Source organism: Rhinoraja longicauda, chromosome 6, assembly GCF_053455715.1.
Source record: "Rhinoraja longicauda isolate Sanriku21f chromosome 6, sRhiLon1.1, whole genome shotgun sequence".
Lineage (NCBI taxonomy): Eukaryota > Metazoa > Chordata > Chondrichthyes > Rajiformes > Arhynchobatidae > Rhinoraja > Rhinoraja longicauda.
The window spans coordinates 36,286,346-36,298,642 of NC_135958.1; the positions used below are offsets into that span (position 1 = coordinate 36,286,346).

At 43.5% G+C, this 12,297-nt stretch overlaps 1 protein-coding gene and 1 long non-coding RNA gene across 3 annotated transcripts in view; one reads left to right on the top strand and one right to left on the bottom strand.

Moving 5' to 3' along the window:
* The window catches only part of LOC144594375 (uncharacterized), a 142,940-nt gene that overhangs the window by 35,483 nt on the left and 95,160 nt on the right, over positions 1 to 12,297 (bottom strand). The gene's annotated exons all lie outside the window — the stretch shown is intronic.
* pmfbp1 (polyamine modulated factor 1 binding protein 1) overlaps positions 1 to 12,297 on the top strand; it is a 549,552-nt gene that overhangs the window by 548 nt on the left and 536,707 nt on the right. The gene's annotated exons all lie outside the window — the stretch shown is intronic.

The window sequence follows — 12,297 nt, forward strand, 5'->3', positions numbered from 1 at the left end:
GGTAACGTTTCGGGTCGAGACCCTTCTTCAGACGGTCTTTTGGCAGTCACCTATACCTTTTCTCCAGAGATGCTGCCTGATCCGCAGAGTTACTCCAACATTTTGTGTCGATCTTCTGATTTGTGTTATTTGTTGATTAACTGTGTTAATCTGAAATCAAAGGACTTGACTCGTATTATAAACACATTTTCTTCCTAAACATAACTGAAATTATTTCATGATTATACAAATAGAATAGCGGATATCTACCGGAAATATTACCTGTTTAATAACACGGTGAAACATTATTTTCATAACAAGGGCATCATTATTTCATGCAGTGGGCCAGCTGCATGGCAATAGTAAAGACGTGACGACCTCCAAGAAGTTTCCTGTGTGATTTATATTTGTGCAACAAACGATAAGGAATTATATTTGAAGAACCTGGTCTTGATTAGTACAGGTGACAAGGGTTATGGGCAGAAGGCAGGAGAATGGGGCTAGGAGGGAGAGATAGATTAGCCATGATTGAATGGCGGAACAGTCTTGATGGGCCGAATGGCCTAATTCTGCTCGTATTACTTATGACATGACATAATATCTGTAAGGCACTTAAAATATTTGCATCCCTTGTTTCTGTATGAAATTATTGTATGATGTAATTTCTTATGTAAGAGGTATTAAAGTGAGAAATGATAAAGGATGTCTGAACATTTTCAGTGATCGAGAGTTTAGCTAAAGCACCATTTATGAAGGTTAGAAAGAAGCTGGGTAGAACTAATTATTTTATTAGATTTATCTATTAGGCTAGTATAATTTGACAACAACAAAGATTTGCATGGGTTATTGACTGTTTATTCTCAAATGTATTGTGTGTGTTATATATTAATTGAATCTTGAAGATTGTAATTTTCAAAATCAAGATTGTCAAGTGTGTTTATCTGTTATATGTGTCACATGTGAACTGGAACAAATGTATTCTTGCTTACTGCATACCACACTCTCTTCTAGCTGTTAGCATTGGGAGGAAGGTACAAGAGCTTGAAAACTGTTATCTCCAGAGCAGCTTCTTCCCATCCCAGGTTCTCAAATCACCCAGCACAGCCTAAACCACAACCTATCGAACCGCAATGGACTTTGCACCTACTTTGGGTGTTTGCAATACCATGGCCTACTTTACAGAAGATAACTGTTTTTATTCTATATGTATTATTGTTGTTGCATCTATTGTGCCTGTAAAGCTGCAGCAAGTAAGAGCTTCATTGTTTCCTGTAAAGCTGCAGCAAGTAATAATTTATTTGATCCGGTTCATATCCGGTGCACGTAACAGATAAACACTCCAGTGTTTGATGGTCTTGATTTGAATGTGATAATGTACATTAACATTTAACACTAGCATACATTTCAGCATAAACAGTCAATAAGCCATGCAAATCAGTATTGTTGTTAAAGTATACGGGCCAGATCTCAATCTTCTAAGGAAGTAGAGATAGACACACAATGATGGAGTAACAGCAGATCAGGCAGCATCTCCAGAGAAAATGGATAGGTGACATTTCGGGTCGGGACCCTACAAGGAAGTGGAGATGTGGGTAAGGTTTCTTTGTGATTGCAACAATATTCATGTGCATGAATGATTACTATGTAATGTCTAATAGATTTTGACGTGTACAACTTCAGTATGTATGAAAAGATTTTGAGTTTTTATTCTCCACAGAATGTGACTTCTCTGTCAAAATCAGCATTTAACACATTTTCCTTGACGATGATAACAGGTTGCCTTTTGAAGTGCTGCAGTTCTTTTGAGAGATGTTTTGTGAGAGATTTCAGAACATGTTCGGTCAGCAATGAAGGAACAACATATAACCAAATCTAAATGATGTGTAACTTGGATCAGTATATGTAATTGCAGATAGTTAACTTGATGAATTTGAGTGGTGTTATTGAAGAAGTCTTAGCAAGTTGTTGGTGATAATTTTTTAAAAATAGTACAAACAGTGGCAATGGTGCTGCGGTGATAGAAGATAAATTCAAGTGTAGATCTAGAAAATGGAAATAGTCATTTTCATCTTACTATTTGGGGAAAAAAAAAAATTCTGTTCTTGTAGCATCCTGTGATTGAATTTCTAGGCTAGAGGATCCTAAACCTGAGGTTAGCTCCACCAAAAATTGGCAAATCTCATATGAATTACCAAGATCATCTTGCTTTATAATTGGTAGTTGCCTAGGGTAGTCTTGAGAAATGTGAACACCTTGTGGATTTTTGTTTTTGCTCCATCCTTGGTTGAGTGTTCATCTCATTCAGCAAATTGGAGAATTATTTTCCATATGCAATAATTATTATTCTTGGAAGTTATAATTAATGCAATAAATTATTTTCATACTGATGAATTTCAATTCAATTATGATTTTTTTTGTACATTGATGAATACCTGAGTAGTAATTGCCATTCCATTTGATGGCTGGTCTCCTTAATAGCACACCATGTCCCTCCAGCCTGTTGGTTCACTGGGTCACTGAGAGGCCTGAATGGTAAAGCTTCTACCTATTATAGGGTTATAAGGATGCAGTATTTGTGAGTGAGGGCAAAGATAGCAATGACTGGTTGGTTGGGAGCCTCAACACCAATTGAACTGGGCTAGTTGTTGGTCTCTAATTAAGAAATTAGCTACTTACAAAAGAGTATCCAGCCAGTGTGTGGGGAGGGAGGGGGGAGGAAGGAGAAGGGGAAGGGGGAGGGGGAGAGGGAGAGGGAGAGGGAGAGGGAGAGGGAGAGGGAGAGGGAGAGGGAGAGAGTTAGTTAGTTAGTTAGTTAGTTAGTTAGTTGATGGAGAGAGTTGAAGTTGGAGAACATCTTCATACCGCTGGATTGTAAGCTGCCCAAGCAAAATATGAGGAACAGCGACTTAAAAAGATCACAGCACATGGGATTCAGAGCAAATTGCCAAATTGAATCCAAAATTGACTTGTAATAGGAATGGAGGCAGGTTGATTTTGTGATTGCAATTCTGTGACCAGTGATGTGCCATATAGGTCAATGTTGAGACCCTTGCTGTTTGCTATATATATGTATATTGACAGCAGGCTGTTCAACCTCGGGTGCCTGCAAGCTGTTACAAAGGTGAAGGAGACCATCATCAGAGATTTCTTGTTTGCTGATGACTGCGCCCTCAACGCCAGCACAGAGCAGAAGATGCAGCATGAAATCGACTGCTTCTCACAGGCCTGTGACAACTTTGGTCTCTCCATTAGCACCAAAAAGTCTGAATTTATGTACAAGCCCGCGCCTGGAAAGCCCTACCAGGAACCACACATCACGGTGAAGGGGCAGAATCTACAGGCAGTCGACAGCTTTACCTATCTGGGTAGTACACTCTTGCGAGTGGGGAACATTGACGCTGAGGTCAACAACAGGATTGCCAAGGCCAGCGCTGCCTTTGGGCGACTCCATGAGAATGTTTGGGAGCGGAGAGGGCTCAGCCTTACCACCAAGCTGAAGGTCTACCGTGCAGTGGTACTCACCACTCTTCTCTATGCCAGTGAGACTTGGACTGTCTACAGCAGACATGCCAAACAGCTCAATCACTTTCACTTGAGCTGCCTACGCAGAATCCTTCACATCAGGTGGCAGGACAAAATTCCCGACACAGAGGTCTTGGAACGGGCCGGAATCTCCAGCGTCCACACCCTCCTACGGAAAGCCCAAGCCAGATGGGCAGGCCATGTCGTCAGAATGCCCGAGAGTCGACTGCCAAAACAGTTTCTGTATGGAGAACTGTGTCAGGGCAAGCGCTCAGTAGGAGGACAGAAGAAACGGTTTAAGGACTGCCTCAAAGTGTCCCTCAAAGACTTGGACATCAACCTCAACACTTGGGAGTCTCTTGCTCTGGACCGTCCAACCTGGCGTAGCAAGCTCACCACAGTATCCCGTGCAGCAGAGAACAGACGCACTGCAGAGGCCCAGAGGAAACGCACCGGGAGCAAGGCCCGGGCTACCTCCACTTCCACTGCAGCACCCATCCACTTGTGTCCTACGTGTGGGCGTGCTTTCCGGGCCCGGATTGGCCTCACCAGTCACTTCCGGACCCACAGTCACCAATCCTCCAACTGAAAGTGAAGTCATGGTCATCTTCGAACCCGAAGAACGAACAACAACTACAAATATATATATATATATATATGTATATATATATATATATATAGTATAAGAAGATAACTGCAGATGCTGGTACAAATCGAAGGTATTTATTCACAAAATGCTGGAGTAACTCAGCAGGTCAGGCAGCATCTCGGGAGAGAAGAAATGGGTGACGTTTCGGGTCGAGACCCTTCTTCAGACTGATATATATATATATATATTGTTATATATATATATATATATATAAACAATTTTGATATGATTGTTGGAGATAATAGTAATTTTCCAGAGAACATGAAGATCAGTGTTGTTAACAATGAGAAGGATAGACTACAGGATTGTTTTTAACAATTGGTAAAATGGGCAGAGCAATGGCAGATGAAATTTAATCTTATGTGTGAAATGACAAACTTTGGAGGACTAACAAGGACAATAAATGATAGGGTCCTTGAAGTATTGATGAACAGAGGACCCTAATGTACAAGTTCAAGATATCAACATGAGTAGATAAAGTAACAAAGAAGACATACAGAATAATTTTCTTCATTAGCCCAGGCATAGAATACAAGAGCAACAAGATTATAGTTCAACTTTACAAAACATTAGTTGGGCCATAGTTGCAGTACTGTGAACATTTCTGGTTGTCCCACTGCAATAAGAAGATATTGGCGTTGGAGAAGGTGCAGCAGTGATATTACCAGAGTGTTGCCTGAGATGGGAGCTACAGACTATGTGCTAATAAAAGGGGTTGGCAGAGATAGGTACTTGATGGGACATGAGGAAATATTGTGTAATGCCAAAGAGACATGAAGGAATGTGTAGAAAAGAACTGTAGATGCTGGTTTAAATCGAAGGTAGACATAAAATGCTGTCATGGCGGCAGACTACATTTCGCCCCAGATAGCGCACTCCAATGTCGTCTCCATCATTGCTGGGAACTTCAACAAGGTTAGCTTGAAGAAGTTTTCCAAACTACCATCAGCATTTGTCATGCAAAACCATAGGATCAAACAATCTCGACCATTGCTGCTCCACTATCAAGGTTGTCTCTTGCTCCATTTCTCACCCGCACTTTGGAAAAGCAGACCGCCTGGCTGCACTTCTTCTTCCTGCTCATAGGCAGCAATGGAAGAGCATACAGTGCCTTCCATAATGTTTCGGACAAAGACCCATCATTTATTTATTTGCCTTTGTACTCCACAATTTGAGATTTGTAATAGAAAAAAACACATGGTTAAAGTGCACATTGTCAGATTTTTATAAAGGCCATTTTTATGCATTTTGGTTTCACCATATAGAAATTACAGCTGTGTTTGTACAAAGTCCTCCCATTTCAGGGCACCATAATGTTTGGGACACATGGCTTAACAGGTGTTTGTCATTGCTCAGGTGTGTTTAATTACCAGGTAATTAAGGTCAGGGCAGACCTTGACCTGCCTGCTTCAAGGTCTCCACTATTGTCCCTGTACCTAAAAAGACAAGGATCACTGGTTTTAATGACTACAGGCCTGTCGCAATGACCTCTGTAGTCATGAAGACCTTTGAAAGACTTGTGTTGGCCCAGCTGAAAAACATCACAAACCCCCTGCTGGCCCCCCTGCAGTTTGCATACAGGGCCAATAGATCGGTGGATGACGCAGGAAACCTAGGCCTGCACTTCATCCTCCAGCATCTAGACCGCAAGGGGACCTATGCCAGGATTCTGTTTGTGGACTTTAGCTCTGCATTTAACACCATTGTGCCAGAGCTACTACACTCCAAACTCTCCCAGTTGACTGTGCCTGAACCCCTCTGTCAGTGGATCGTCAAACTTCCTGACAGACAGAAAGCAGCATGTGAGGCTGGGAAAGCACATCTCGACCCGCAGACCCTCAGCATAGGAGCACGGCAAGGCTGCATACTCTCCCCTCTCCTTTACTCTCTCTACACCAACGTTTGCACCTCCACAGACTCCTCTGTCAAGCTCCTCAAGTTTGAAGATGACATAACCCTGATTGGACTGATCCAGGATGGGGAGGAAGTGTAAGAAAATAACTGCAGATGATGGTACAAATCAAACGTATTTATTTCACAAAATGCTGGAGTAACTCAGCAGGTCAGGCAGCATCTCAGGAGAGAAGGAATGGGTGACGTTTCGTGTCGAGACCCTTCTTCAGACTGATGTCATGGGGTCGGGACAAAGGAAGGATATAGGTGGATACAGGAAGATAGAGCGAGAACTGGGAAGGGGAGGCGAAGAGAGGGACAGAGGAACAATCTAAAGTTGGAGAAGTCAATGTTCATACCGTTGGGCTGCAAGCTGCCCAAGCGAAATATGAGGTGCTGTTCCTCCAATTTCCGGTGGGCCTCACTATGGCACTGGAGGCCCATGACAGAAAGGTCAGACTGGGAGTGGGAGGGGAAGTTGAAGTGCTCAGCCACCGGGAGTTAAGGCGGACTGAGCGAAGGTGTTGAGCGAAATGATCGCCGAACCTGCGTTTGGTTTCGCCGATGTAAAGAAGTTGACATCTGGAGCAGCAGATACAATAGATGAGGTTGGAGGAGGTGCAGATGAACCTCTGTCTCATCTGGAAAGACTGGGTCCTTGGATGGAGTTGAGGGGGGAGGTAAAGGGACAGGTGTTGCATCTCCTGAGGTTGCTGGGGAAAGTGCCCGGGGATGGGGTGGTTTGGGTAGGAAGGGACGAGTGGACCAGGGAGTTACGGAGGGAATGCAGAAAGGGGAGGGGATGGGAAGATGTGGCCAGTAGTGGGGTCCCGTTGTAGGTGACGGAAATGTTGGAGGATGATTTGTTGGATACGCTGGCTGATGGGGTGGAAGGTGAGAACGAGGGGGATTCTGTCCTTGTTACGAGTGGGGGGAGGGGGAGCAAGAGCGGAGCTGCGGGATGTAGAAGAGGCCCTAGTGAGAGCCTCATCTATAATGGAAGAGAGGAAGCCCCGTTTCCTGAAGAATGAGGACATCTCTGAAACCCTAGTGTGAAACACCTCATCCCGGGCGCAGATGCGGCGTAGACCGAGGAATTGGGAGTAGGGGATAGACTTTTTGCAGGATGGGGAGGAATCTGCCCAAAAGATGGGAAGTTCCACAGCTGGCATCCTGGTGCTGCCATCGCAACAACCTGGAGCTCAATGCTCTTAAGACAGTGGAACGTATTGTAGACTTTCGAAGAGCTCCCCCTCCCCTCCCCCCACTCGCCATCAACAACACATCTGTGGAGTCATTTAAGTTCCTTGGAACCATCATCTCCAAGGACCTTAAATGGGGGGCCACCATCGACTCCACAGTCAAAAAGGCCCAACAGAGGATGTACTTCCTACGGCAATCTGCCACAGGCAATGATGGTCCAATTCTATACTGCTATCATTGAGCCTGTCCTCAACTTCTTCATCATGGTGTGGTTTGGCTCAGCCACCAAGCACAACATCCGGAGGCTGCAACGGATCGTTCGTACAGCTGAAAAGGTTGTTGGCTGCAACCTTCCCCCCATTGACGAACTGTACACTGCAAGGGCCAGGAAGCGAGCGGGCAAGATCATCTCTGACCCCTCTCACCCTGGCCACAAACCCTTTGAAGCACTTCCCTCTGGAAGACGACTCCGAACTGTCAAAGCAGCCACAGCCAGACATAAAAATAGCTTTATTTCCAGGAGTGGCAGTTCTACTCAATAATCAAAGTCTGGGGTTTATTTTCACCCACTTGTTTAGACCGTAATGTTGTATCCTTATTGTTTTGATGCATTTATGCTTTATTCTTAATTGTTAACTGTATGTTTGTGTTGTCATTTGTGAGTGGAGCACCAAGGCACATTCCTTGTATATGCACATACTTGGCCAATAAACTTATTCATTCATTCATTCATTACCTCCTTAATGCAGGTATAAGAGAGCTCTCAGCATCTCCAGTCTTTCCATCACATTTGGAAACTTGTATTGCTGTTTATCAACATGAGGACCAAAGTTGTGCCAATGAAAATCAAAGAAGCCATTATGAGACTGAGAACCAAGAATAATGTTAGATACATCAGCCAAACAGGCTTACGAAAATCAACTGTTTGGAACATCATTAAGAAGAAAGAGAGCACTGGTAAGCTTACTAATCGCAAAGGGACTGGCAGGCCAAGAAAGACCTCCACAGCTGATGACAGAAGAATTCTATCTATAATAAAGAAAAATCTCCAAACATCTGTCGGACAGATCAGAAACACTCTTCAGGAGTCAGGTGTGGATTAGACAATGACCACTGTTTGCAGAAGACTTCATGAACAGAAATACAGAGACTACACTGCAAGCTGCAAACCGATGGTTAGCTGCACAAATAAGATGGCCAGGTTACAGTTTGCCAAGAAGTACTTAATAGAGCAACCACAGTTCTGGAAAAAGGTCTTGTGGTCAGATGAGACGAAGATTAACTTATATCAGAGTGATGGCAAGAGCAAAGTATGGAGGAGAGAAGGAACTGCCCAAGATCCAAAGCATACCACCTCATCTGTGAAACATGGTGGTGGGGGTGTTATGGCCTGGGCATTTATGGCTGCTGAAGGTACTGGCTCACTTACCTTCATTGATGACACAACTGCTGATTATAGTCGCATAATGAATTCTGGAGCCGATAGACACATCCTATCTGCTCAAGTTCAAACAAATGCCTCAAAACTTATTGGTCGGTGGTTCATTCTACAGCAAGCAATGATCCCAACCATACTGCTAAAGCAACAAAGGAGTTTTTCAAAGCTAAAAAATGGTCAATTCTCCAGTGGCCAAGTCAATTGCCCAATCTGAACCCAATTGAGCTTGCCTTTTACATGCTGAAGAGAAAACTAGAGGGTACTAGCCCCCAGCGGTGCTGGCTCGAAGGGCCGAATGGCCTACTCCTGCGTCTATTGTCTAAAACAAGCATAAGCTAAAGATGGCTGGAATATGGGTCTGGCAGAGCATCACCAGAGAAGACACCCAGCAACTGGTGATGTCCATGAATAGCAGACTTCAAGCAGTCATTGCATGCAAAGGATATGCAACAAAATACAAAACATGACTACTTTCATTTACATGACATTGCTGTGTCCCAAACATTATGGTGCCCTTAAATGGGGGACAATGTATAAACACTGCTGGAATTTCTACATTGTCTTCTTCTTCTTGCGTATGGCGTGCACAGCCTAAAGTTGTAGGTCAAGGGTAGACATCTGGGCCAGGGCAGTTGCTGGGTGGATGGCCTTGATGCCACCAGGGAAAAGCCTCAGAGTGCAGTCATTCACGATGTGTGGGATGGTCTGGTCTGGATATCCGCAGTCGCAAGCAGGGCGGTCTGTCATCCTCCACTTGTGCAGGTGATGGGCTGTTCTTGCATGGAGGGTGCGGATCCTGTTCAGGGTTAGCCATTGCTTGTGATGGAGGTCAAATCCCGGTGGTTTCACTGTGGGATCTGTGATGACCTCTCCGTTGTTGGTGTTGGCATCCTTCAAGGCTCTGTGCCACTCAGTCATGGGGTTAAAGTCTTCCTGGGAAGCCTACATGGTGAAACCAAAATGTATAAAAATGGCCTTTATCAAAATCTGACAATGTGCATTTTAACCACGTGATTTTTGTCTATTACAAATCTCAAATTGTGGAGTACAGAAGCAAATAAATAAATGACGATTCTTTGTCCCAAACATTATGGAGGGCACTGTAGTTCCGGTGGAGAGGATAGTACTGAACTGACACAGGAGGCAAAGGAGCAACTTTATGACTGCTTGGACTTGGTAGATTGGGCAATGTTCAAAGGTTTGGCAACAGACCTGAACGAATACGCAAATTCATTGTTTTGGTACATATGACGATTGGGTAGCGTCAACATTTGACGTTGCCCAATCTATCACTGGTATTAACTTTCCCACCATCAAAGGGAACACTAGGAAGTGCTGCCTCAAGAAGAAAGTTAATATCATGCACCCACATCACCCAGATCACTCTCATTGAGCAACTACCATCTTCAATAAGCTACAGGAGCCTGAAAACCGCTAATTCCAGCTTCAAGAACACCTTCTTCTCATCAACAAACCTGCAAAATCTTAACCATAGCCTTGCCTTAGTACCAAACGCCATAGATTTGCACTGAGGTTGGACTATGTACTTTGGCATGCAATATTATGGTCTGGTTCATGTAGAATGACAGACAATTATTAAATATTTATTTGTTGTATTGCTGAGTTTAATGTGCCTGTAAGGATGCAGCAAGTAAGAATTTCATTGTTATGGTCCTGGTGCATATGACAGTAAAACACTCTTGGCTATTGATGGCTAGGATGATCATTGTGGCTGAAAGGCTTGTTTCTATGCATTATGATGCCATGACTTTTTTTCTTCTCTCTTTTCTCAGATGCCGTTTTGACCTCACAGTTAAGGTTTCAGATCAAAGAATTGGGAAACGGAGAAATCAAGTCAATTTTAGATTGCAGAGAAGGCTGGGCAGATGATGGATAGCACAAAGGGAATATCTGTGAAAGGCAGACGCCAGGATTGCAGTTATTGGAGCAGTTAGAGGGTGATTAAGGATAGGAATACTTTATTGTCACATGTGACTAGGCACAGTGCGCTTCTTTGTTTGCATACACAATGTATACAAATAGCAGCTACCTGAGGCGCTGACAAAATTACAAAGCATACCGACTCCTCCTTTTGTCCTGCTCCCCCCCCCCCCCCAATTGTCCATTATTCTGCCTCCACCTCCCTCACGGCGGTCCATCCAAGCCGGGTCCACCATTGTTCTTCCCCTTCCCCCTCAGCGCGGTCCCTCCAAGCGGAGTCCTCCATTGTTCTTCCCCTCACCGTGGTGCTCCCACGCTCTCATTGACCGTTGGTCGTTGACCGTCGACTGAGCATTTGCTTTGGATATCCAGCATCTGCAGTTTTCATTCAGTGATGAATACATAGTGTTAGGTCTATATTGTGTGTGCACCAAATTGTTTCATAGAGTTCATTCCAAATATCTAAGAAACAAAAATCATATCTGTTATTTTTTCCATTTAAGTTAGGAGTTATGTGCTTTTGATGTAAGCATTTTTATCATAATAGGCACCCGTCTTTCTGAAATAAAAATAAAATGCCAGAAATAGGTAAATGACATCTGTTTGTTAATCTATTCTTTCAAAGATGGGGAAAATAATACGATGCAGAGGAGAGGAAAGAATAAAAGTCAGCAAGTGTCAAGCAGCAGCAGAGGATCAAACACTCTCAACCACCATTAAAGTCTTCTTCTGCTTTAGGGTAGAAGGCCTATGCAAGTGAAAAGCAAAGAGGAGACATGTATGGGAGTAGCAGAATTTGTAAAATTATTGATCTTACTGGGCCAGAAGTTGCAGTTAAAAGTAAGACACAAATGTCATTCTATTTAAAGGCAGCTTGATCTGGAGGCCTTGCGGATTCTTGGGTGATTATAATATACCATACACGGAGGTGCAAATAGGTTTTACACGCAAAATATTGAGGAAAAGTTTTCAAAGCCTGCTAAACCATGGCCTCCATTGCTACAAAACAAACTATTCATGAATATTCAAAAAAATGACTGAAAAATCATGATTCAAATACAAAGTCAAAGACCTAAGTATACTAGCATTTAAATTTGATTCAGATCAAAATTCTTAATTAATGATTACTTAATTAAACAATCTGCTGTGGCTATTCCTCTTAAATGGAATGGGTTGTGTGTTCCTATGTGTCTTCCTTGAACAGAGATCTTGATCAGTTTCTTTCCCCCCCCCCCTTGCCCAGACCCTTCCAACCAACATCTGAGACCTCTCACCTGCCCTTCAATAACTTTCAATTTCTAGGCCCCCATTATCTCATCTTTTCCATGAACGTCCAGTCCCTTTACACTTCCATCTGCCACCAGGAAGGTCTCAGGCCCTCGGTTTCTACCTTAAGCAGAGAACCAATCGGTTTCCCTCTCCTCCACCAGATAGAACATGTCCTCACATTCAACAGCTTCTCTTTTGACTCTTCTGTCTTTCTTCAAGTCAGCATTCTTTCTACTGCACACCTATAAAAGTGCAAGAGAGTCCTCAATCTTCCAAGGACGTACTGGTGTTGATGGGCTTTCTTTGTAATTGCATCAATGTGCTGGGTCCAGGACAGATCTTCATAGATTTGCAGTAACTTGAAGTTGTTGACTCTCTCCACCTTCAGAACCATCGATGAAGA